The sequence below is a fragment of the Camponotus vicinus genome, unplaced genomic scaffold (assembly GCF_025532165.1).
Source record: "Camponotus vicinus isolate PSW18456_S1 unplaced genomic scaffold, iyCamVici1.0 SCAF_7, whole genome shotgun sequence".
Taxonomy (NCBI): Eukaryota; Metazoa; Arthropoda; class Insecta; order Hymenoptera; family Formicidae; genus Camponotus; species Camponotus vicinus.
Window position 1 is genome coordinate 19,137,542 of NW_028141979.1, and position 23,895 is coordinate 19,161,436.

General features: G+C 28.8%; 3 long non-coding RNA genes across 3 annotated transcripts; all 3 read right to left on the reverse strand.

The window, feature by feature from the left end:
* Positions 1-4,481: 4,481 nt before the first annotated feature.
* Positions 4,482-5,981, reverse strand: LOC145974906 (uncharacterized). The gene is made up of 3 exons (XR_014439849.1): positions 5,791-5,981; positions 4,889-5,077; positions 4,482-4,605 (listed from the first exon to the last, which is right to left on the reverse strand). It is a non-coding gene; the product is annotated as an uncharacterized LOC145974906 (long non-coding RNA).
* Positions 5,982-12,818: 6,837 nt separating this feature from the next.
* Positions 12,819-13,382, reverse strand: LOC145974657 (uncharacterized). Its single transcript, XR_014439758.1, has 2 exons — positions 13,246-13,382; positions 12,819-13,059 (listed from the first exon to the last, which is right to left on the reverse strand). It is a non-coding gene; the product is annotated as an uncharacterized LOC145974657 (long non-coding RNA).
* An 844-nt stretch (positions 13,383-14,226) lies between these two features.
* Positions 14,227-23,732, reverse strand: LOC145974554 (uncharacterized). The gene is made up of 4 exons (XR_014439734.1): positions 23,471-23,732; positions 22,997-23,223; positions 14,692-14,800; positions 14,227-14,465 (listed from the first exon to the last, which is right to left on the reverse strand). It is a non-coding gene; the product is annotated as an uncharacterized LOC145974554 (long non-coding RNA).
* Between the last annotated feature and the right edge of the window lie 163 nt (positions 23,733-23,895).

Consider the following 23,895-nt stretch of genomic DNA (forward strand, 5'->3'; position numbering starts at 1 on the left):
ACACGAAGAAGAAGAAGAAGAATCGTCTGTCGTGTACGTTAAAGGACTTGAAAAGCGAAAATGGTTGACCGATATACTAGGCGATGTGGGAAACGGCTATATTATTGAAACTTTGGATGCTGACTATGAAGATATTGATTCTCTAAATAAATTAGATATTACCAATAGTATGCGATGTGGAAAACATGTTAAGAATTGTGCATTACAAAATGTATTTAAAATATTTAACTGGTGGTCGCAACGCCAGAAAGAATTGCAAGAAAATAAAATATGTAAACATTAATATGTTTTATCTCTTATTTCCCCTCCCTAAACCTTTCCATGCGTTTCTAAGAATTTTTTTGTCTGAGCGTTATCTCCCCTTCTCCTAAAACTCAAAACGTTAGAAGCATTGATCCCCCCCCCCCACCACATTATACTTTTGGAAGATGAGCGTCACGTATACTCGGTTATTTCTTATACGATCAGTGTCGCGTTAACACCGCTCTCGTGGTTCACTTTTCATAACTCCCAGAGAAATGTACTACGTCGAAAGAAGCAGCAGCGGCAGCGGCGTCGGAAGACGCGTGAATAATTACGTATCGAGTCGTGATAAAATTCCATCGTTTGAGAACAAATGTGACGAGTAAGTTTTTCGTTTAACTTCTTTCTATTTTTATATTTTTACAAATTGTATTATTACTATTATTTTAATTTTTCTGTAGCATTTCGTTGGAACGTCGTGCGGTTCGTATACTAGGTAGACGATACGCATTGACAGCTACGGGATTCAAATTCCTCGAAATTGGTATCAACGTGGGTCCACCGAGTTACGTGGAGATTGCCATAGGAGATCATCGAGAAAAGGAACTGATATTGTCTCTCGAAACGTGGAAGGGACTCTACGAGCAACGTCGCAATATTCAAAATTTCCTTCGGAACGACTCTAAAGATGACTACAATTTCATAAGCGTTGGACCGCTAACAGTGAGAGTTCGTACGATTAACGACGTCAAACTCATAAGTCTCGAATCTTCAAACGTATGCTTGATGATGGTCGAATCGACGTTACATCGTATGTTCGATCTCGATCACTGCATAGATATAACTTTTGATCGATTGGATAAAATTATCCAAACAGTTGATGTCAAGTTTACGCAATTCTCCAATATCGCGTCCACTGTAATAAATCCGAAAGAAATATCAAATGTAATACGCGCGAGTGCTGTATTCAACAAGCATCAACTCGTCGAATGCGAACTGGCAGCTTTAGTTTTTAGTCCATAGTACGTAAGAAAAATATATAAAACATAAATAAAGAGTTTTAAGTCAAAATCATGACGTAATTTCTTCGCACGCATTTCCATCCAAACACACACATTTAAATAAATTATATATTTTTTTAATTGTAACAAAATCATGACGTAATTTCTTCGCACGCATTTCCATCCACCCAATCCTTCAAAGAATACTTCTATTTATATTGTTTGTTAACTGGTAATATTGTATAATATCTCAAAAATGTGTTGTTATCTCGCTATGATTCACAGATTGCTCGAAAACGTCGGACCCCGAAATATCTCAAAATATAAGTTTATGACTAATATTGTATACTTGCGATAATACGGAGAGAAAGAGAGATAAAAGGGATAAAGAGATAGATAGAGGGATAGAGAGGGAGAGAGAGAGAGGGATAGAAATATAAAGGGATAAAGAGAGAGAGCGAGAGAGGGAGGAATAGAGAGAGACCCAAAATCTTCTTCATAGGAATACCGCCATTTTTTGTTTATACGTGCGTCCCCCGCCCCGCAGCCCCCGCGCCACCGAAATTCCCTCCGTCCCGCGTGACGTCATCCCTGATAGGACCTGAGTTAGAACCCGTGTGACGTCATCCCCCCTCCATCCTGCGTGACGTCATTCCCCCGCGCCGCTGAGATCCCCTCGCCCCTCACCCCCCCCCCCGAGATCCCTGGGTTAGAACTCTCCTAGTGCTAACTACTTTTGCACCACAATGTTCACAACATATATTCATTTCTCCTATGTAATACTCTATAATATTTTGTAGTTGAGTAGTAGAAGACGTATTAATATTAACATATCCTTTTTTTAAAGCTCGACATTGTGCAATACGATTTACAACTTTAGTTTTATCAACTATATTGTGTGTACTATTTGATGTGCTAGGTATAGAGAAAGTAATATTGTTATTTAATAAAGTTTCTGTAGTTGAATTGTGAACATTTCTAATTATATCAGTATCATCGTTAACATTAACATTATTCGTTGGAGATAATACTTTCATAGGTGAATTAACCGATTGTGAAACAACATGATCTATTACTATATTTCTCGAGAAGCTTGTACTATTTGATGTGCTAGGTATAGAGAAAGTAATATTGTTGTTTAATAAAGTTTCTGTAGTTGAATTGTGAACATTTCTAATTATATCAGTATCATCGTTAACATTAACATTATTCGTTGGAGATAATACTTTCATAGGTGAATTAACCAATTGTGAAACAACATGATCTATTACTATATTTCTCGAGAAGCTTGTTAAAGTTTGCGCTATATTTGGACAAATCTCACTGCTTTTTGATAAAGATTGACAATCTTTTTTAGTTATCATTCGTTTCATTTTCCGTCTTTCCATTTTAGATTTTGCTTTTCTTTCTCGTTTATTACACTGGAATTCTTCTTCTTCTTCAGCAGTTCGAACTACTTTTCTTCGAGGCATAATTAATTATTAGTTTAATAAAATAATTAAATAATCTAAATCAAAGTCAATTTCAATTCAACATCAAGCCAAAGTCAATTTTAGTTCAAATTAGAGCCAACTTTAATTTAAGAGAAAACCAATGTCAATCTCCATATTAAAATCAATTTTAATTTTTGTATCAATAAATAATAATTAAATAATAATAATTATTATAATAATACTTTATCAGTTTTTATTTATTTCAGTTTAAAATTAATTAAATTAGTATAATTAATTTAATTTAATATTAATTTGAAAATAAAAAAAAATTTTAATCTTATAATTTTAATAAAAATTATTTTTAATTCAACAATTTAAAGTAAAATTAATTCAAATTAAAACATAATTTTAATTAATTAATTTGAATCGAAACTAACTTTAAACTAATAATTTAATTAAAATTAATTTTAATTTAATAATCTAATAATAAGTTAAAATTAATATTAATCGAAGTAAAAATTACTTTTAATCTAGATGTAAATAAAAACGATTTAAATAAAAGCTAATTTTAATTTAATAATTTAAATCACAACTAATTTGAATCAAGTTAAAACTAACATCAATTTAAGTCAAATTTTAATCTAATAAAAAATCCAAATCACAATCAATTTCAAATTAACAATCCAAATCATAATCAATTTCAATTTAAGTCAAACTTCAATCCAACAATCCAAGCCTCAAAATCAATTTTAATCCACTAATCCAAATCACAATTAATTTTAATTCAATCAAATTTCAATCGCTAATAATTCAAATCATCAATTTCAGTCAACAATCAAAGTAACAACCAATTTCAATTCACAAATCAAATTTCAATTCATTTCAGTCCAACAATCCAAGTAACAACCAATTTCAATTCACAAGTCAAATTTCAATTCAATAATAATTTCAAATCAATAACTACTCACAACCAATTTCAATTCAAGTTTATTTTCAATCTAATAATCCAAATTACAATTAATTTCAGTCCAATAATCCAAGTCACAACCAACTTCAATTCAAGTAATGTCAAATCGCCATTCAATTTTATATCAAATAAAATTCAATTTTGGTAAAAATAAAAATTAATTAAATTTCAACCAAACAATTTTAATTAAATCTAGTTTTATAATTTGTTTTAAATTTTAATCTTAATATTTTTATTTTATTTACTTTTTATTATTTTTTAATTTATTTTTTTACTTTTATATTTTTCAATTTTTTAATTTAATTTAATTTAAAAATTTTTAAATCTAATTGTTTATAATTTAAATTAATTTTAATTAAATTATTATAACAATCAAAACTAATTAATTTAACAATAAATTTAATCACAACTAATTTCAATATAATTTAAAATTAAAACTTTAATATAATAATTTATAATAAAATAAATTTTAATCTAAAAATTTAAATTAGAATCAATTGTAATTAATCCAACAATTAAATTATTAAGTTAATTGTAATTTAATAATATTAAAATCGATTTTAGTATAATAACAGAAAATTAAAAAAACTTTATTTTTAACTGAATCTAAATAAACTTAAATTTGATAATATATATATTGATAAATGTAATATATATAAAAGCAGAATAATACATTTTTATACATATATAAAATTTAAATAATTATTTGAAACAAACTATATGACAATTTTGGTATAAAAAAAGATATAAATAAAGGATATTTATTCTTTTCTTTATATCTTGTCTCTCTCTCTCTCTCTCTCTCTCTCTCTCTCTCCCCCCCCCCTTCTAACTCAATCTCCCACTCTCTATCTTCTTCTCTTGATGAAAATCTTCTTTTTTCTATATCTTTTTTATTTCTCTTTCTTATTTTTTTTCTTTTAATTGTTTTTAACCCCTCTTCTTTAGGCTTTTCTATTAGCTGTAATAAATTATTTATTTATTAGATTTTGTATAATAAAATAAAGTGATACATATTTATACGTACAATGCGTAAATGAATACTTATAATATATATACATATGTAATAATATATATATAATATATATAAATATATATGTGTATATAATAAATATATATATGTAATTATATATATATATATATATATATATATATATATATATACTTTTGAAATATAGAAAAGATTAATTTATCGCTCAATTTTAAATATTAATACTGCTTTAATAATCAAGTCAATAACATACTTTCTTATCTGTGTATTTTCTCTCTATCGGTTATGTATCTTCTCACTTTCTCTATATCTTTCTCTCCCTCTCTTTGCCCCTTTTTTTCTCGATGAAAATCTTTTCTTTATTTTCTTCTTTATTCTATTTCTCTTTTTTTATTTTTTGTTGTTTTTAATTGTTTCTTCTTATTTTTTAACTATTTATAACCTGAAATATATTATTTATTTATTATTTCTTTATTAATAATAATATTAAGAATTTGCAGGAAGACATCTGCTTGGCAGCAAAATGTTGTCCAAACAATATAATTTTTAAATATGAAAAAGATTAATTTATCTCGCTCGCCATTAAATATTAATACTCCTTTAATCGTCAAGTCAGCGCTGTATAAACCACACGCGGCAACAATTGTCGGTGTTCAATATTTAAAGAATTATTAAAAGAGTATTAATATTTAAAGGCGAGCGATAAATTAATATTTTACATTTTTTAAATGTATATCATTTGGACAACATTTTGCTGCCAAGCAGATGTCGGCTTGCACAGTCTTTTAATTTCTGCCACGTATTTAATTATTAAATACTGACCAATGTCGCCGCGCGGTTTATACATAAACTTTACGTGAACTTCAAATGCTTTAAATGCTTTATAGCTTTTTTATCTATAATTAATTTATCGCTAGCCTTTTATTAATACTCCTTTAATAATAAAATCAGCGCCGTATTAATTGCGCGGCGACTATTGTCGGTATTCAATATTTCAAGACGAGGCAAAAATTGAAAAAGTGTGCAAGTCGACATCTGCTTCGCAGCAAAATGTTGTACAAACAATATACATTTGAAATATGGAAAAGATTAATTTATCGCTCGTCTTCGAATATTAATACTACTTTAATAATCAAGTCAACGCCGTATACATACTTTTTTGTCAGTGGATCTTCTCTTTATCTGTTATGTATCTTCTCTCTCTCTCTCTCTCTCTCTAGCTCTTTCTTTCTCTCTTAGCTCCTTTTTCTTCTCGATAAAAATCTTCTCTTTATCTTCTTTTTATTCTATTTCTATTCCTTTATTTTTTGTTGTTATTAATTGTTTCTTCTTATTTTTTAACTATTTATAACCTGAAATATATTATTTATTTATTATTTATTTATTAATAATATAATATTAAGAATTTGCAGGAAGACATCTGCTTGGCAGCAAAATGTTGTCCAAACAATACAATTTTTAAATATGAAAACGATTAATTTATTGCTCGCCATTAAATATTAATACTCCTTTAATCGTCAAGTCAGCGCCGTATAAACCACACGGCTACAATTGTCGGTGTTCAATATTTAAAGAATTATTAAAAAAGTATTAATATTTAAAGGCGAGCGATAAATTCATCTTTTGCATTTTTCAAATGTATATCGTTTGGACAACATTTTACTGTCAAGCAGATGTCGACTTACACACTCTTTTAATTTCTGCCACGTATTTAATTATTAAATACTGACCAATGTCGCCGCGCGGTTTATACAGCGGGTTATACGTGAACTTCAAATGCTTTAAATGCTTTATAGCTTTTTTATCTATAATTAATTTATCGCAAGCCTTTAAATATTAATACTCCTTTAATAATAAAGTCAGCGCCGTATTAATTGCGCGGCAACTATTGTCGGTATTCAATATTTCAAGACGAGGCAAAAATTGAAAAAGTGTGCAAGCCGACATCTGCTTCGCAGTAAAATGTTGTACAAACAATATACTTTTGAAATATGGAAAATATTAATTTATCGCTCATCTTCGAATATTAATACTACTTTAATAATCAAGTCAGCGCCGTATACATACTTTTTTATCAGTGGATCTTCTCTTTATCTGTTATGTATCTTCTCTCTCTCTCTCTCTCTCTCTCTCTCTCTCTCTCTCTCTCTCTCTAGCTCTTTCTTTCTCTCTTAGCTCCTTTTTCTTCTCGATAAAAATCTTCTCTTTATCTTCTTTTTATTCTATTTCTATTCCTTTATTTTTTGTTGTTATTAATTGTTTCTTCTTATTTTTTAACTATTTATAACCTGAAATATATTATTTATTTATTATTTATTTATTAATAATATAATATTAAGAATTTGCAGGAAGACATCTGCTTGGCAGCAAAATGTTGTCCAAACAATACAATTTTTAAATATGAAAACGATTAATTTATTGCTCGCCATTAAATATTAATACTTCTTTAATCGTCAAGTCAGCGCCGTATAAACCACACGGCGACAATTGTCGGTGTTCAATATTTAAAGAATTATTAAAAAAGTATTAATATTTAAAGGCGAGCGATAAATTTATCTTTTGCATTTTTCAAATGTATATCGTTTTGACAACATTTTACTGTCAAGCTGATGTCGACTTACACACTCTTTTAATTTCTGCCACGTATTTAATTATTAAATACTGACCAATGTCGCCGCGCGGTTTATACAGCGGGTTATACGTGAACTTCAAATGCTTTCAATGCTTTATAGCTTTTTTATCTATAATTAATTTATCGCTAGCCTTTAAATATTAATACTCCTTTAATAATAAAGTCAGCGCCGTATTAATTGCGCGGCGACTATTGTTGTTATTCAATATTTCAAGACGAAGCAAAAATTAAAAAAGTGTGCAAGCCGACATCTGCTTCGCAGTAAAATGTTGTACAAACAATATACTTTTAAAATATGGAAATATTAATGTATCGTCTTCGAATATTAATACTACTTTAATAATCAAGTCAGCGCTGTATACATACTTTTTTGTCAGTGAATCTTCTCTTTGTCTGTTATGTATCTTCTCTCTCTCTCTCTCTCTCTCTCTCTCTCTCTCTCTCTCTAGCTCTTTCTTCCTCTCTTAGCTCCTTTTTCTTCTCGATAAAAATCTTTTCTTTATCTTCCTTTTTATTCTATTCCTATTTCTTTATTTTTTGTTGTTATTAATTCTTTCTTCTTAATAACCTGAAATATGTATTATAATATTAAAAACGTAGCAGAAATTGAAAGGATTTGCAAGCCGACATCTGCTTGACAGTAAAATGTTGCAAGCAATATACTTTTATATTTTATGACGCGTCGACTTATATTAATTAGAATGCCGGATCCTCTCTCTCGATATATCACGGTCTTACATACAGGTCTGGAAACTCCGGTGGTGGGGGAGGTCTCACTTAGTGTGTCCGTTTTTCGGAAGTTCACGGCTTGCCTGCTAGGTTCGCTGCGATCTAGAAGTCATTTTAGACATATGTTAGAGAGAGAACGACTACTGCAGTCTATCTCTGTCTCTCTCGCTCGTATTGCGACTTCTAGTCGAAAAACGGACACACTAAGTGAGACCTCCCCCACCACTAAAAAAGGCCTGAGTTTCCAGACCTGTATGTAAGACCGTGCGATATATAATATTATAATAACCCCGCTCACGAAATGTCATTAAACTGTCACCGAACTTTCAGCGATTACATTCACACCTCTCTCTCACGAAAGCATCGACCGCCAATCAGACACGCGGAAAAGGGGCAACAATACAAGCGATACAAAACACACACTTCAGGCGTTTCATGACTTTTTTCATATAGCACTAACGCGCGCGCCATTTTTGGTCATTACTTAAATAATATAAAAAATTAAATATAATCAAATGATTAATAAGTAATTAATAATTAATGATTTATTTTAATTATTATAAATTAAATGAATTCATAAATTAATTTTAAATAAATTTTATTAATTTTAAAATTCAATTAAAATATAAGTTTCATTCGTTAATTTAAAAAAATTAAAATTAATATTAAAATTTTTTATTTTTATATTTTTTAATTTTTATTCTAAATGCAATTAAAATGTTATAAAACGATAATTATTATTTTTTAATTAAATTACACATACAAATATTTAAAACAAAAATTCTTTTAATTTTTATTTACTTTCTTATCTTTGACATTATTATAACATAATTATATATCACTTTTTCGTTTGTTATGTTTTACTAATCAAATATTTCTTTATGAACATAGTTTTTTATTTTTCTGGACAAATTATCTTCCTTTAAATAAACTTTTAATGAATCCCAAGAACGAACTCGTGAAAATGCTACATACAGTTGTCCATGATTGAAAATATTTTTTCGAAGATCTATTGCAATTTTTTCGAAAGTTTGTCCTTGTGATTTATTTATTGTCATAGCATATGCCAATTTCACTGGAAATTGTCTTCTTTTAAATGTAAATGGATATACATTTTCGCAATATAAAGTGATACGATTAAGAAAAACTATTTCTCCAATCTTATTACCTGTTAAAATTTCACAGCGTAATAAGTTATTACTTAAATCTAAAATCAATAATCTTGTACCATTGCATAAACCTTCGCTGATACTAAGATTTCTAATAAGCATGACAATAGTATATTTTCTTAAGCATAATTGATAAGGTGGAAGACACATTGGATTTAAAGAGTTGAGATATTCTATCGGAATTGTTTCATATATATCTTGATTATCTCCAGTCGTTTCAAGAGTATCTATACTTGTATAAACTCTTTCCGTCGTTTCATCCAACAAATTTACTACTTTTTCATTTATTTCATTAACATCGACATTTCTTGCAGATAATATAACGTAATTAGCCATAGTTTTATATTGTTTATGTTTTATAATGTCTCCGTACATGTCTTTAACCATATCCAAATTTGCGTTTGCTATACATTTTTCTGGAATATGAATATTATCTGAATGATCATTTAAAGAACCATTACCTAAATTTAGTAAAAATTGTGCAAATTCTTTTTCCTGTGGTAAAGTTCTCATATTTTGTGTCAATGAAAATATTTTAAATTGCTTCCATAGAATACTAAATTTTATCGATAAATTTATAATTTCACAACGCGTAGCTCTTTCTTTTACAGGTAATAATTGTCTAAAATCTCCACCAAGAAGAACGATTTTACTAATAAAATATAAATCATTTTGCATTATATCACGTAATGTTCGATCCATTATTTCTAATACATAGCGTGGTGCCATAGGAGCTTCGTCTATAATAAAAATATCTACAAGTTTTAAATTTTCAGCCTCTTTAGATTGAACTTTAATGTTTGATGTAGAATCAGCGAAAAGAGGTACAGGTAATCCAAAAACTTTATGTATTGTTTTCCCATTTGGAAGTAATGTTGCAGCAATACCAGTAAATGCCATCGTATTAATTATTTATCCTCTACTTTTAAGTAGATAATACAAGGTTGTATAAATGAAAGTTTTACCAGATCCACCTGGACCATCAATATAAAAACAGTTATTACTATTGTTACTTGTTGCTATTAAAATAGTATCAACAATTTCTTTTTGTTCTATATTTAATTGTTCATATTGTCGCATACCTATCGATATATCTTCTTCAATTTGTTCTTCGTCGTTTATTTCTTGTTCTTCTATCTCTTGTTCAATTTCAAGAAAATTAGCAATATTTGATCCTTCTTTTTGAAGTAAATTAATAATATAATTATAAACCTTCTTTATTCCTATTATAGGTCCAAATCGTCTTATATAATCTTCTGACATATATATTTTAAACTCATCCCATAACTTTTTCGGATGAACTGGTTGACAATGAATAAAAATTCGTACGAATAAATTACGAAGTCGTCTTGGCATCATCCAAATTTTTGCTTCATTCATTGCGCGATACCATTCTTCATCATCTTCTATGAGTCCTAATGCTAAACATGCAGCAGTAAAGTTTGATGTATCTCGTTATTAACTGTTCTTAATTGTTGAAAACTTGTAGCTCCTTTAACATGTAGTAAAAGTATACGTAAATGAAACAATTCTATTTGAGATGGGCTAACGGAATACATACGACCAATACAATTAAAATATCTTTGACGTTTCTCCCAGCGATTAATAGTTCTGCCGTTAATTGTAATTTTTTTAAATACATAATGAGATGGAATATCACTGTATAAATATTGTTTTGCTTCCTCATCTCGAGCATTTAACTGAAAATAATCCAATAATTGTTACTCGTTCTACAGCAAATCTTATCGCATCATTATTAATATTATCATCGATTATAACATTATGTTCGTTTGGTAAATGAACTGGTAAACGAAATATAACGTGACTTTTTTCTTGTAAAGGTTTACTTAAAATGCGCCAACACGCTTCTACGGGTCCAACATATCGAGCTTCGATGAAATCTTGAATTTCATCATATATTATTGTTTTATCTATATTTTCTCCAATAATTATAGACGCAGCATCGTGACCCTTATAAATATATTTATATAAATATTTTACAGATTTTGTACTCGAAACTATTTCAACATTAATATGACTATTAAATAAAAGTAAGAGTATTGGATTATATGGAACAACATATCTATTATCAACAACATATCGTCTAGGTCTTTCGTACAGCAATCCATTATTTCTTCGACGATATTGTGGATAACCATCTTCATCCATAGTTGTTTCAGGTCGAAATGGTTTTGGAAAATGTTTTGAACATTTATCATTTATTAAACACCAATTTCCACATGGCCCATGAATCATATGTTTCATTACAACATTATGTAAACTTTCATTTTCATTAGGATCAGGAATTTCTGCAGAAATAAATTTATCAACTATTTCAGAATTTGATATTTTACAATTCTGTTTTAATGTAATCAATAAATGTATATGTGGTAATCCACGTTTTTGAAATTCTATTACATAAACGTATGCTAAAACTTCACCAAAAAATTTTTGTCTAACGATAACATCGATTAAATAATTTTTTTTTATATTAAATACTCGAGCACATATATCTGGCCTATCTGCAGGTTGTTGATTTGGAAGTAAATTTTCTTTAATTTCGCGCCAATTTGGATTACAAGTCATAGTAACAAAGATATCTGGTTTTCCATATTTCCGAACAATAGTCATCGCATCTTGATAATGTTGCAACATATTACGCGGTGAACCCACAAATGTCAATGGAAGTATAATCATTTTTCCAATGTGAGCATCGTTATTATTGGCGGTGTTTGCTAAATAATCAATTAATCCTTGATAAGTCTCAGCTCGCAATTGTTTTTGATTCTGTTTATAATAATTAATTCGGTCTTTTTCAATTTTTATATAACTATCTACAAGCCATTGTTGAAATAATCGTCTTCCCATGATGAAAATATTAAAATTATCACGTATAGCTATTCGATATTTTACGTATGCAGCTCTACTTACTCGTTTATTACTATTCTTACGTTGTAAATTATCATGCCAACCTTGATTACCGTATGGGTAATACAATGGATAAATCCATGGTTCTACATTTGGATCCATCGTACTGACTTGTTTTAATGTTTTAGTATTTTTATTATAAATTGTTACATAGGTTTCAGGAATTTCACCATCTGCTGTAGTAGAAAAAACTGCTGCAACTTCATTTATCTTATGTACATTGTATCGGCCACGATCGATGCCTTTTTTAGTTAAAAATCCTAATTGTAATTCACGTATATTGTTATCAGATGTTTGCTGTTTCATTTGAATTTCTTCGTGCATCATTCGATAAGATTGTGCAAAAATGTTATTTGTACGCATTATATTATCTATTGAATATAAAATTTCTTGATTAAGATTCGAATTTTGATGTAATCGACACTCTGTTGCTTCATTACTATCCACAATAAAGAGTTGTCCATAACTTGGTATTTCGTTAGGTGCCGGATATAACGTGGTATTAATTTGATAATAGATTTGTCCTTGAATTTTAAAACAATAAGGTCCATATCTTTGCGCACTAAAATCTGCTATATTTGCATTAAACGATGCGAATGAAAATGTATTATTGTAACCACGAATACGATTATAAAAATGATTTGATTTTGGATGATTTCCAGTAAATAATTTATAAAGTTCATACGGAGGTTGAGGTAAAGGATTTAATTCAATAGTCCCATGGCTACAACAATCGTTAAATGAGCTTTCTTTATTAACTACTTTTTCAGAATTAAAATGTTTCGCACCACAATGTTCGCAATATAAATTCATTTCTCCTATATAATGTTCTACAATATTTTCTAATTGAATAATGTGATGATTAATATCCGTATATCCTTTTTTTAAAGCTCGATTTTTTTCGTACCATCTTATTTGTTTACTTTTATTATTATCATTTATTATATCATTTTGTGATGTTATTTCCTGTAAATTAATATAATTTGCAATCCTATTATCATCTAAGTTTATTAATCTATTTGATGTGTTAGGTATTGAACAAATAGTATTGCTATTTATTGGAGTTTCTATATTTAAGTTATGAACATTTCTAATTATATTAATATCATCGTTAATGTTAAATAACTTTATGTTATTATTTATTATACTAACTTCATTATTATTTTTTATCATAGGAACATTTGTAATGATTGATGTATTAATTGCTTGTGACGCAGTAGTAACTGTTTCATTTGCTGAATATATTACTTCTGTAAGTAAAGTAGAAGTTTGAGAATCTACTACTATATTTATATTTTTTGAAAAATTTACAGAAGTTTGTGTTATATTTGAGCAAATTTCATCATTTGACAAAGATTGAGAATTTTTCATAAGCGTTTTTCGCTTTGCTTCTCGTCTTTCAGCTTGACATTTTGCCTTTCTTTCTCGTTTGTTACGTTGATATTTCTCTTCTTCTTCAACAGATCGAACTATCTTTCTTCGAGGCATAATTATTATTTAGATAATATCAATTCAAATTAATAATATAATAAAATATAATAAAATATATATAAATTTCAAATAAAAATGATAATAAATCTTTTATTTAATTTTTTGTACATAAAGTTCAACTTATAAGTAATAAATAATAAGATAATGAAATAATCAAATAATTAAATAATAAAAGTATAATTAAAATAATTAAAATTTCAATTTAATATCACAATATAAATATACATTAATATAATAATTTAATTTAATAATAATTTAATTTAATATTAATTTCGTTTATATAATTATTATCAAATTAGTTTAATTATATTTCAACTTGACATTAATTTAAAAATCAAAGATAATTGAATACAATAATTTTATAAAAATTAATTTTAAATTTATTTCAACAATTTAAGTCAAAATCAATTTCAATTTAATAATCCAAATTAAAGCCAATTTTAAATTAAATCAAAGCCAATTTCAAATTAAGTCAAAGCCAATTTTAAATCAAGTCAAAGCCAATTTCAAATCAAGTCAAAACCAATTTCAAATCAAGCTAAAGCTAATTTCAAATCAAGCCAAAGCCAATTTCAAATCAAATCGAATCCAATTTCAAATCAAGTCAAAGCCAATTTCAAATCGAGTTAAAGCCAATTTCAAATCAAGTCAAAGCCAATTTTAAATCAAATCAAAGCCAATTTCAATCCAAGTCAAATCCAATTTTAATTCAAGTCAAAGCCAATTTCAATTCAAATTAAGGTCAATTTCAAATTAAATCAAAATTAATTTTAATTCAAGTTAAAGCCAATTTTAATTAAATAATTAAATAAATAAAAATAAAATTCAATTCAATATTATGATTAGCTTATTTTCTACTTTTAACTTATTCCGTTGGATCTCTGAAAAAGAAAATATTAAATATTAATAATTATGTAAATAATTTAATTTTTTTTCTACTTTTACAATATTATAAGATTTGTATATATACATAAAAAATTATAAAATAATTTAAAAAATATAATTATTTAAAAAAATCGTGTAAAAAGAATTACTTAAAAAAAATATAAAAATCATGTAAAAAGAGAATTGGATATATTAAAATAATTTTAAAAAATATATACAAACCTTTTTGTGTCTCTACTTTTTTCTTTTTTTTTACTTTTCTTTTTTTTCACTTTCTTTTGTTCTTTCTCTCTCTCTCTTTCTTCTCTCTCTCTTTTTCTTTCTCTTTAAACTGCAAAAAGTAAATATTTATATGTTTAAATATATAGATATTGGATAAATTTCATTGGAAATTTATAATCTCCATTATGAGTATTGAACATAATGTATTAAAAAATGTTTCAATCTTATTTTGTCAAAATTAAAACAAGAGATGGTTTTAATGAATTTCATAACATAATTAAATTAATTATATGTTATAAAACATAAAAACTATCTTTTATTTCAATTTTGATAAAAAAAATTCGAAAACAAAGCAATTTCAAATTTCAACGTAAGAATGGCAATAACTCGAAAACAACACATTTCTGGATCTATATTTAACAATATCAACTATCTTTCTAGCGTCATCTATAATAAGTAGAGTAAGCTTGGTGTAAGAAATAAGAGTAGGCGTAAGAAATAAAAATAATTCATTTCGCTTACGCCCTTATTCCAGCTCTCTTAAATCGGAAATAGTTCTCTTAAGAGTAAGAGAACTATTTTCGGTTTAAGAGAACTGAAGTAAGGGCGAAATGCATTATTTTTATATCTTACGCTTACTCTTACTTCTTACGTCAAGCTTATTCCACCTATTGTAGACGACGCTTCTTGTTTTTGGATTCCCATTCATCTCCTGAGCGATTGACCTCGACGCAGGAGACACCCTGATATATATATGTGTATGTATACATACATATACAGGGTGTCCCATTTTAAAAGTTCCACCCTCATAACTTTTCAGGACCAACGTTTGAAGGAAAACGACTCGGATAAAAGTTGTAGGGAACAAAGGGGGCTATCTAATTGTGACCTTGGATTCGACATTAAAGGTCATTTTCAAGGTCATTTGAAGGTCACCTTCAATTTTTTAAATGGAACCCCCTATTTTTTCTTACTTATTCCTGTAGCTTATCTTGAGAGCTTTCCAAAACACTATAATAAAGTATTTCTTCATTGAGTGCTTTTTGAGTTATGAGACTTGAAATAATTTCTAAATTTTACATAAACCATAAAATATTTAGTAAAATATTCATTTTTCGATTCTTACCTTAATACTTTTATGTACAAAATAATGAGAGGAATCAATTGGTGTAAAGAAAACACACAGTTGTTTCGAAGAAAAAATATGTAATTTGCAATTAACAATTACATATTTTTTCTTCGTAACAACTGTGTATTTTCTTTACACCAATTGATTCCTCTCATTATCTTGTACATAAAAGTATTAAGGTAAGATAATAAAAAAATAAATATTTTACAAGATATTTTACGGTTTATGTAAAATTAAGAAATGATTTCAAGCCTCATAACTTGGAAAGTACTTAATGAAAACTAAATTATAGTGTTTTGGAAAGCTTTCGACATAAGCTACAGGAATAAGTAAAAAATAGGGAGTTCCATTTAAAAAATTAAATGTTACCTTCAAATGACCTTGAAAATGACCTTTAATGTCGAATCCAAGGTCACTATTAGATAGCCTCCTTTGTTCCCTACAACTTTTATCCAAGTCGTGTTCCTTCAAACGTTGATCCTGATGAGTTATGAGGGTGGAACTTTTAAAATGGGACATCCTGTATACATATAGAATATTCCAAAAGTCTGAAAACAGTTGAATATTTCATAAACTATGCATGTTAGAAAAAAAGCTTTCAGACATAACTTGTAGAGCTTTAAATGGCGCATTACATAGTAATATTAATATAACCTTGAATAGCACCATCAAGATCACGAAAAAATTATTTTGAATTTTTTAAATGGAAACCCCTACATTTTATTGCATATTTTTGTAGCTTATCTTGAGAGCTTTCCGAAACACTATAATACATTACTCAAAAAAATTAGGGGAACACTTTAAAAATTGCAAAATTTGATGATTTTCAAGAAGTCATATCTTCGCTTAGGGAGGTCGTAGAACAATATTCTTGGGCGTATTTTAATGGATGAAGCCTCTACTTTAAAGAGGGTAAGATCGCATTATTCATCTCATCGAACTATGTTTCGTGTGAACTCCAAAATCAGATCGTGAAAAAATTCTGAAAATTTCATGACTTTGTAGTCGTCTTTGTAGCAGGGATGAAACCAAAAATATCACCACATTAGCTTTAAAGTGGGAAGCTTTCCCTTTAAAATGCTGCTAAGAACATTGTTCTATCATACCTTAGGAGCCGAGTTATCGCGTTTTCAAATAACCTTGCGTTTTGCATAATTTTGAGCAATACCGCCGACATTCGCGTTATAACTCGGCTCCTAAGTACGATAGAACAATGTTCTTGACGACATTTTAAAGGAAAAGCTTCCTACTTTAAAGCTAATGTAGTGGCATTTTTGGTTCCATCCTTGTTTTATCCGTGGACGACTATAAAGTCATGAAATTTTCAGAATTTTTTCACGATCTGATTTTGGAGCTCACACGAAACATAGTTCGATGAAACGAATAATGCGACCTTACTCTCTTTAAAGTAGAGGCTTCACCTATTAAAATGCGCCTAGGAACATTGTCCTACGACCTCCCTAAGCAGAGATATGACTTCTTGAAAATCATCAAATTTTGCAATTTTTAAAGTGCTCCCCTAATTTTTTTGAGTAGTATATTTTTATCTTAAGTAAGTACTTTTTGAGTTATAGTACTTGAAGTTTACAGTATTTTGACATAAAATATAAAATATTTAGTTTTTGGTAATCTTACCTTAATACTTTTATGTACAGAATAATAAGATCAATTAATTGGTGTGAAGAAAATACATAATTGATTAAAAAAAAAATATGTTGCAAATTATGTAATTTTTTTTTTAAAGCAATTATATTTTCTTTACATCATTTGATTGGTTTCGTTATTCTATGCATAAAAGTATTAAGGTAAGATTACAAAAAACTAAATATTTTATATTTTATATCAAAATACTGTAAACTTCAAATCTTATAACTCAAAAAATACTTAAGAGAAAAATATTTTATTATAGTTTTTAGAAAGCTCTCGAGATAAGCTACAAGAATATGCAAATAAAAGTACAGGGGATTTTCATTAAAAAAATTCAAAGCAATTTTTTCGTGATCTTGATAGTGCTATTCAAGGTTACATTAATATTACTATATAATGTGCCATTTAAAGCCCTACAAGTTATGTCTGAAAGATTTTTTCTAACATGTATATAGTTTATGAAATATTCGACTGTTTTCAGACTTTTGGGACATCCTTTGTATACAAATATACATATATATATATATATATATATATATATATATATATATATATATATACAGGGCGATCCTGAAAAACGTTATGTCTTTAAAATGACGTATTCCTGACACCATTCTAAGACAATTTTTCCTTTACCAAAATTTGATTTGAAGCGTAGTTTTTGAATTATGAGCAAAAATAGTTAGTAAATCACGCGTCGGGTACAGAAGGCAGGCAGGAGCGGCGCGGCGTGCCGCGAGCGCGGGCGCAGCTGACCGCCCGACGGGTGATTATCACCGCATGAGTCGCTAACTATTTTATCTTATAACATAAAATTATGCTTTAAATAAAATTTTGGTAAAGAAGAAAATGTCTTAGAATTACGTCAGAAACGTGTTCCTTAAAATAACGTTATTATAATAATGAAAAGTTGTTCCGGATCGCCGGCCGTCCGACGTTGCAATCAGCTGATTGCTACACGCGATGTGTGTATGGCGGAGTGTGTGCGTAAGAGAGAGAGAGAGAGAGAGAGAGAGAGAGAAAGAGAGAGAGAGGGAGGGTAGGAGGGACAGACATTCATACACACGCACGCACTTTTTTTCTCGCTCTCTTTCTCTCTTTTACGCAACACTCATACACTCTCTCATTCAGTCTCTCACTCACACTCTCTCGGTCACTCACTCACTCACTCACCTGCTTACTCACTTGCTCACTCACCTTGTAGCAGCGTAGCGAATCTTCATGCTATGTATTGTTGTTATCTGCTGCACGATTATGATTGCTAGAGATGCGCGACACATCGAAATTTTTTCGATTATTAGTCTCACACTCGATTGACACAATACAGATTACACGATAACGAGTTTACTGTTTATTCACTCACTATTGATTTATCGATACCAAAAATTACTTTCAAAGAAACGCGAATGCAAACAGCACATAACTCGACGCGAAGCGACGGACCGCGGAGACTGCGCGACCACAAGAGTTATGTTGCGTTGATGAGAAACGCGACACGCGACATCTAACAAACGACTTGCGCGTGGCGCGTGATTGACGCGAGATAAGACGAACGATCGGCTAAAACCTTCGCATTGCGAATGCGGTAGAAAACATGAAACGTATAATAACATACTTAAAAATTAATTATTTATTATAAATAATAACTATTTCTAATTATAATAAATAATTATTATTTTAAAAAGCATGTGTTGTACGTTATTACGTTTTCGAAATTATTGCATTCACGATGCGAAGATTTAAGTCAATCGCAAGAATAATGTAATTTTAATTACATTCGTCTTATCTCGCGTCAATCACGCGCCACGCGCAAGTCGTTTGTTAGATGTCGCGTTTCTGGCAACATAATTCTTGTGGTCGCGCAGTCTCCGCGGTCCGTCGCTTCGCGTCGAGTCATGTGCTGTTTGCATTCGCGTTTCTTTGAAAGTAATTTTTGGTATCGATAAATCAATAGTGAGTGAATAAACAGTAAACTCGTTATCGTGTAATCTGTATTGTGTCAATCGAGTGTGAGACTAATAATCGAAAAAATTTCGATGTGTCGCGCATCTCTAGCAATCATAATCGTGCAGCAGATAACAACAATACATAGCATGAAGATTCGCTACGCTGCTACAAGGTGAGTGAGCAAGTGAGTAAGCAGGTGAGTGAGTGAGTGAGTGACCGAGAGAGTGTGAGTGAGAGACTGAATGAGAGAGTGTATGAGTGTTGCGTAAAAGAGAGAAAGAGAGCGAGAAAAAAAGTGCGTGCGTGTGTATGAATGTCTGTCCCTCCTACCCTCCCTCTCTCTCTCTTTCTCTCTCTCTCTCTCTCTCTCTCTCTCTCTCTCTCTTACGCACACACTCCGCCATACACACATCGCGTGTAGCAATCAGCTGATTGCAACGTCGGACGGCCGGCGATCCGGAACAACTTTTCATTATTAAAATAACGTTATTTTAAGGAACACGTATTTCTGACGTAATTCTAAGACATTTTCTTCTTTACCAAAATTTTATTTAAAGCATAATTTTATGTTATAAGATAAAATAGTTAGCGACTCATGCGGTGATAATCACCCGTCGGGCGGTCAGCTGCGCCCGCGCTCGCGGCACGCCGCGCCGCTCCTGCCTGCCTTCTGTACCCGACGCATGATTTACTAACTATTTTTGCTCATAATTCAAAAACTACGCTTCAAATCAAATTTTGGTAAAGGAAAAATTGTCTTAGAATGGTGTCAGGAATACGTCATTTTAAAGACATAACGTTTTTCAGGATCGCCCTGTATATATATATACAGGGTGAGCCATTTTAATTAACGCACGCAATTATTTCGGAAACAAAGCATTTTAGAGAAAAATGTTTCAGACAAAAGTTTTATGGTTTCGAGGGGGCCATAAGATGGTATCATTGGTTTGACCTTGAAGAGTTATTTGAAGGTCACATGAAGGTCACCTTCAATTTCTTAAATGGAACCTACTATTTGTCATTGCATATTCTTGTAGCTTATCTCGAGAGCTTTCCAAAACACTATAATTAAGTACCTTTTCGTTAAGTAGTTTTTGAGTTATGAGGCTTGAAATAATTTCTTAATTTTACATAAACCGTAAAATATCTTGTAAAATATTCATTTTTCGATTATCTTACCTTAATACTTTTACGTACAAAATAATGAGAGGAATCAATTGGTGTAAAGAAAACACATAGTTGTTTTGAAGAAAAAATATGGAATTGTTAATTGCAAATTACATATTTTTTCTTCAAAACAACTATGTGTTTTCTTTAGACCAATTGATTCCTCTCATTATTTTGTACGTAAAAGTATTAAGGTAAGATAATCGAAAAATGAATATTTTACAAGATATTTTACGGTTTATGTAAAATTAAGAAATTATTTCAAGCCTCATAACTCAAAAAGTACTTAACGAAGAGGTACTTAATTATAGTGTTTTGGAAAGCTCTCGAGATAAGCTACAAGAGTGTGCAAAAATATATAGGGTATTCCATTTAAAAAAATTGAAGTGACCTTCACGTGACCTTCAAATGACTCTTCAGTGTCAAACCAATGATACCATCTTATGGCCCCCTCGAAACCATAAAACTTTTGTCTGAAACATTTTTCTCTAAAATGCTTTGTTTCCGAAATAATTGCGTGCGTTAATTAAAATGGCTCACCCTGTATATACATATATAGGATATTTTATTTAACTCTTACACTTCAAATATTAACTATTTTATTTTTAATTGTACAACAAAATATTTTAAATAAAAATTATTTGATTTGAAAGGGGATAAAAGACGCCACTACTGACATTTTTTCAAAAGGCTTTTTTTCAAAGTGATTTAAAGGTTATTTATGTTTTTTTAAATGAGACTACTATATTTTTTTAATATAAATCAATTTTAAGCAATATTTTGTATAAAAGTTATAGGAGCAGAATGGCCAAAAAGTGAATAGTTTACGAGATACTTTAGGCATAATTTTACGTAAATTATGCAATATCTCGTAAAATATTCATTTTCCTATTATTTCACCTGAATACTTTTATACACAAAATAATGAGAGAAATCGATTGATGTAAAAAAATCATCTATAGTTATTAAAAAAAAATATGTAGTTGATGGTTATGTATAAATTATATATTTTTTTAAAACAACTATGTGTTTTCTTTGCACCAATCGATTCCTCTCGTTATTTTGTGCATAAAAGTATTAAAAGATAAGATTGGAAAATGAATATTTTATGAGATATTTCATAATTTACGTAAGATTATGTCAAATTAAAATATAAAATATCTCGTAAACTATTCATTTTTTAGTCATTTTACCCTTATAACTTTTTACACAGAATGTTACGTAGAATCAATTTATATATAAAAATATAGTAATTTTATTTAAATAAACATAATTAACATTGATCTTTTAAAAAAATATTAGTAGCGACATCTTCTGTTCCCCTTCAAGTCAAACAACTTTTATTTGAAACATTTTGTTATACAATCAAAAATAAAAAAATTATTTAAGGTGTAAGAGATAAATGAAACATCTTATATACATATACAAGGTGGCTTATTTTAATTTATCCATTTAAATATTTTAGAAAGTATGAAAGATACGAAAAAATGTTTCATACAAATTTTTTAACTTCGAGAGGCACATAAGATAAAATTATTGGTTTGACTTTAGACAGTCGTTTGAAGATTACAAAGTCTCTAAATACTATAAGAAAGTATTTTTCTCTTAAATATTTTTTAAGTTATAAAGTTTAAAGTTAACAATTTTTTGACATAAAATTGTAAAATATCTTGTAAAATATTCAGTTTTCAGTAATGTTACCTTAATACTTTTATGCATGGAATAATGGGATTAATCAATTGATGCAAAGAAAACATATAGTTGCTTAAAAAAAATATGTAATTTGAAACATACAGCTGCGTAATTTTTCTTAAAAAAGTAACTATGTGTTTTCTTTATACCAATTGATTGGTCTTATTATTCCAAGCATAAAAGTATAAGGTAAGATTACTAAAAACTGAATATTTTACAAGATATTTTATATTTTATGTCAAAAAATTATTAACTTCAAACTTTATAACTTAAAAAATATTTGAGAGAAAAATATTTTCTTATAGTGTTTTGGAAAGCTCTCGAGATAAGTTACAAGAATATGCGATAAAAAATGGGAATTTATAATTAAGAAATTGAAGGTGACCTTTATGTAACTCTCAAATGACTATCCAAGGTCAAATTTTTGCCATCATTGTCCCCCTTTAAGTCAAACAACTTTTATTTGAAACATTTTTTTGTACGATCAAAAATAAAAAAGTTATTGGGGTGGGTAACTTAAAATGACTCACCACCCTGTATACATTGCAGTGTCCCATTCTAATTTCCGCAAGCAAATATCTTGAAAAACATAAAACATACGAAAAATGTTTCAAATAAAAATTGTATGGTTTCAAGGGGGACTTAAGATAATGATAAAAATTTAACTTTTCTTTTATTTTTCGTGTTTACTACTGAGCCGAGCACCTGTATTAGTATACTTGCTTCGCGCTGCCAAGATGAGTCGAGCCTAGTCGAGCTTAGTCGCGTCGATTTTAACTCGTGTGTATGATGAAACGAGATGCGGTTGCTCTCACGAAGGCAAAAATTGTTGATAGTTGCAATCGACCGAGATCGATCGAGGCGTTATATACTTTCTTGATACTGGCGTGTGTCAGATTAGAACGTATACATGATATACTTTTTTTCTTTTTTGCAATTGTGCTTCTTGCCTGTGCGTGAAGAAATTTAATATTATAATTAAAGATTTTATAATAGAAATTGTATGCTACATTCTTAATATTTAATTTTTTACACGTATTTAATTATCTAATGTATTTAATGAAAAAAGTTGTACATATAAGTTGTAATATATAAAAGTTAATTTGTATTTTTTTATTAGTTAACAATAGAAATAAAAATTAATTTTAATTTAACAATAAAAAATATTAATTTTAATTTAATATTCTACACACTTACTCTTGTATAAATTTGCAGAAGTTTTAAAGCGCAACACTTTTTTTAACCTCGTACAATATAACACAAACTGTCATATCACATAACAAAACACATCATTTCGTGAAGCTTACCGCATAACTCAATAAATTTTATACATTCAAGATTTCATTATTATTTTTAAAAGAAAGAGAAAACTTGAATATTGATAGAACGATGAATTAATGTAAATACATTAAATACATTATCTTTTCTTTTAGCGTTTCACATACATATAATTTATCGAATAATTACACACAACAAACGAGGACTTGGATTATGCAAAAAAAGTCAAAAGTGAAGTGATCGGAATTGAGAATTAATGTAAATAATATAAATAAAAAATATAAATAAATAAATAATATTATTATATTTTATATAATATTTTTATTTATAATAATATAATATAT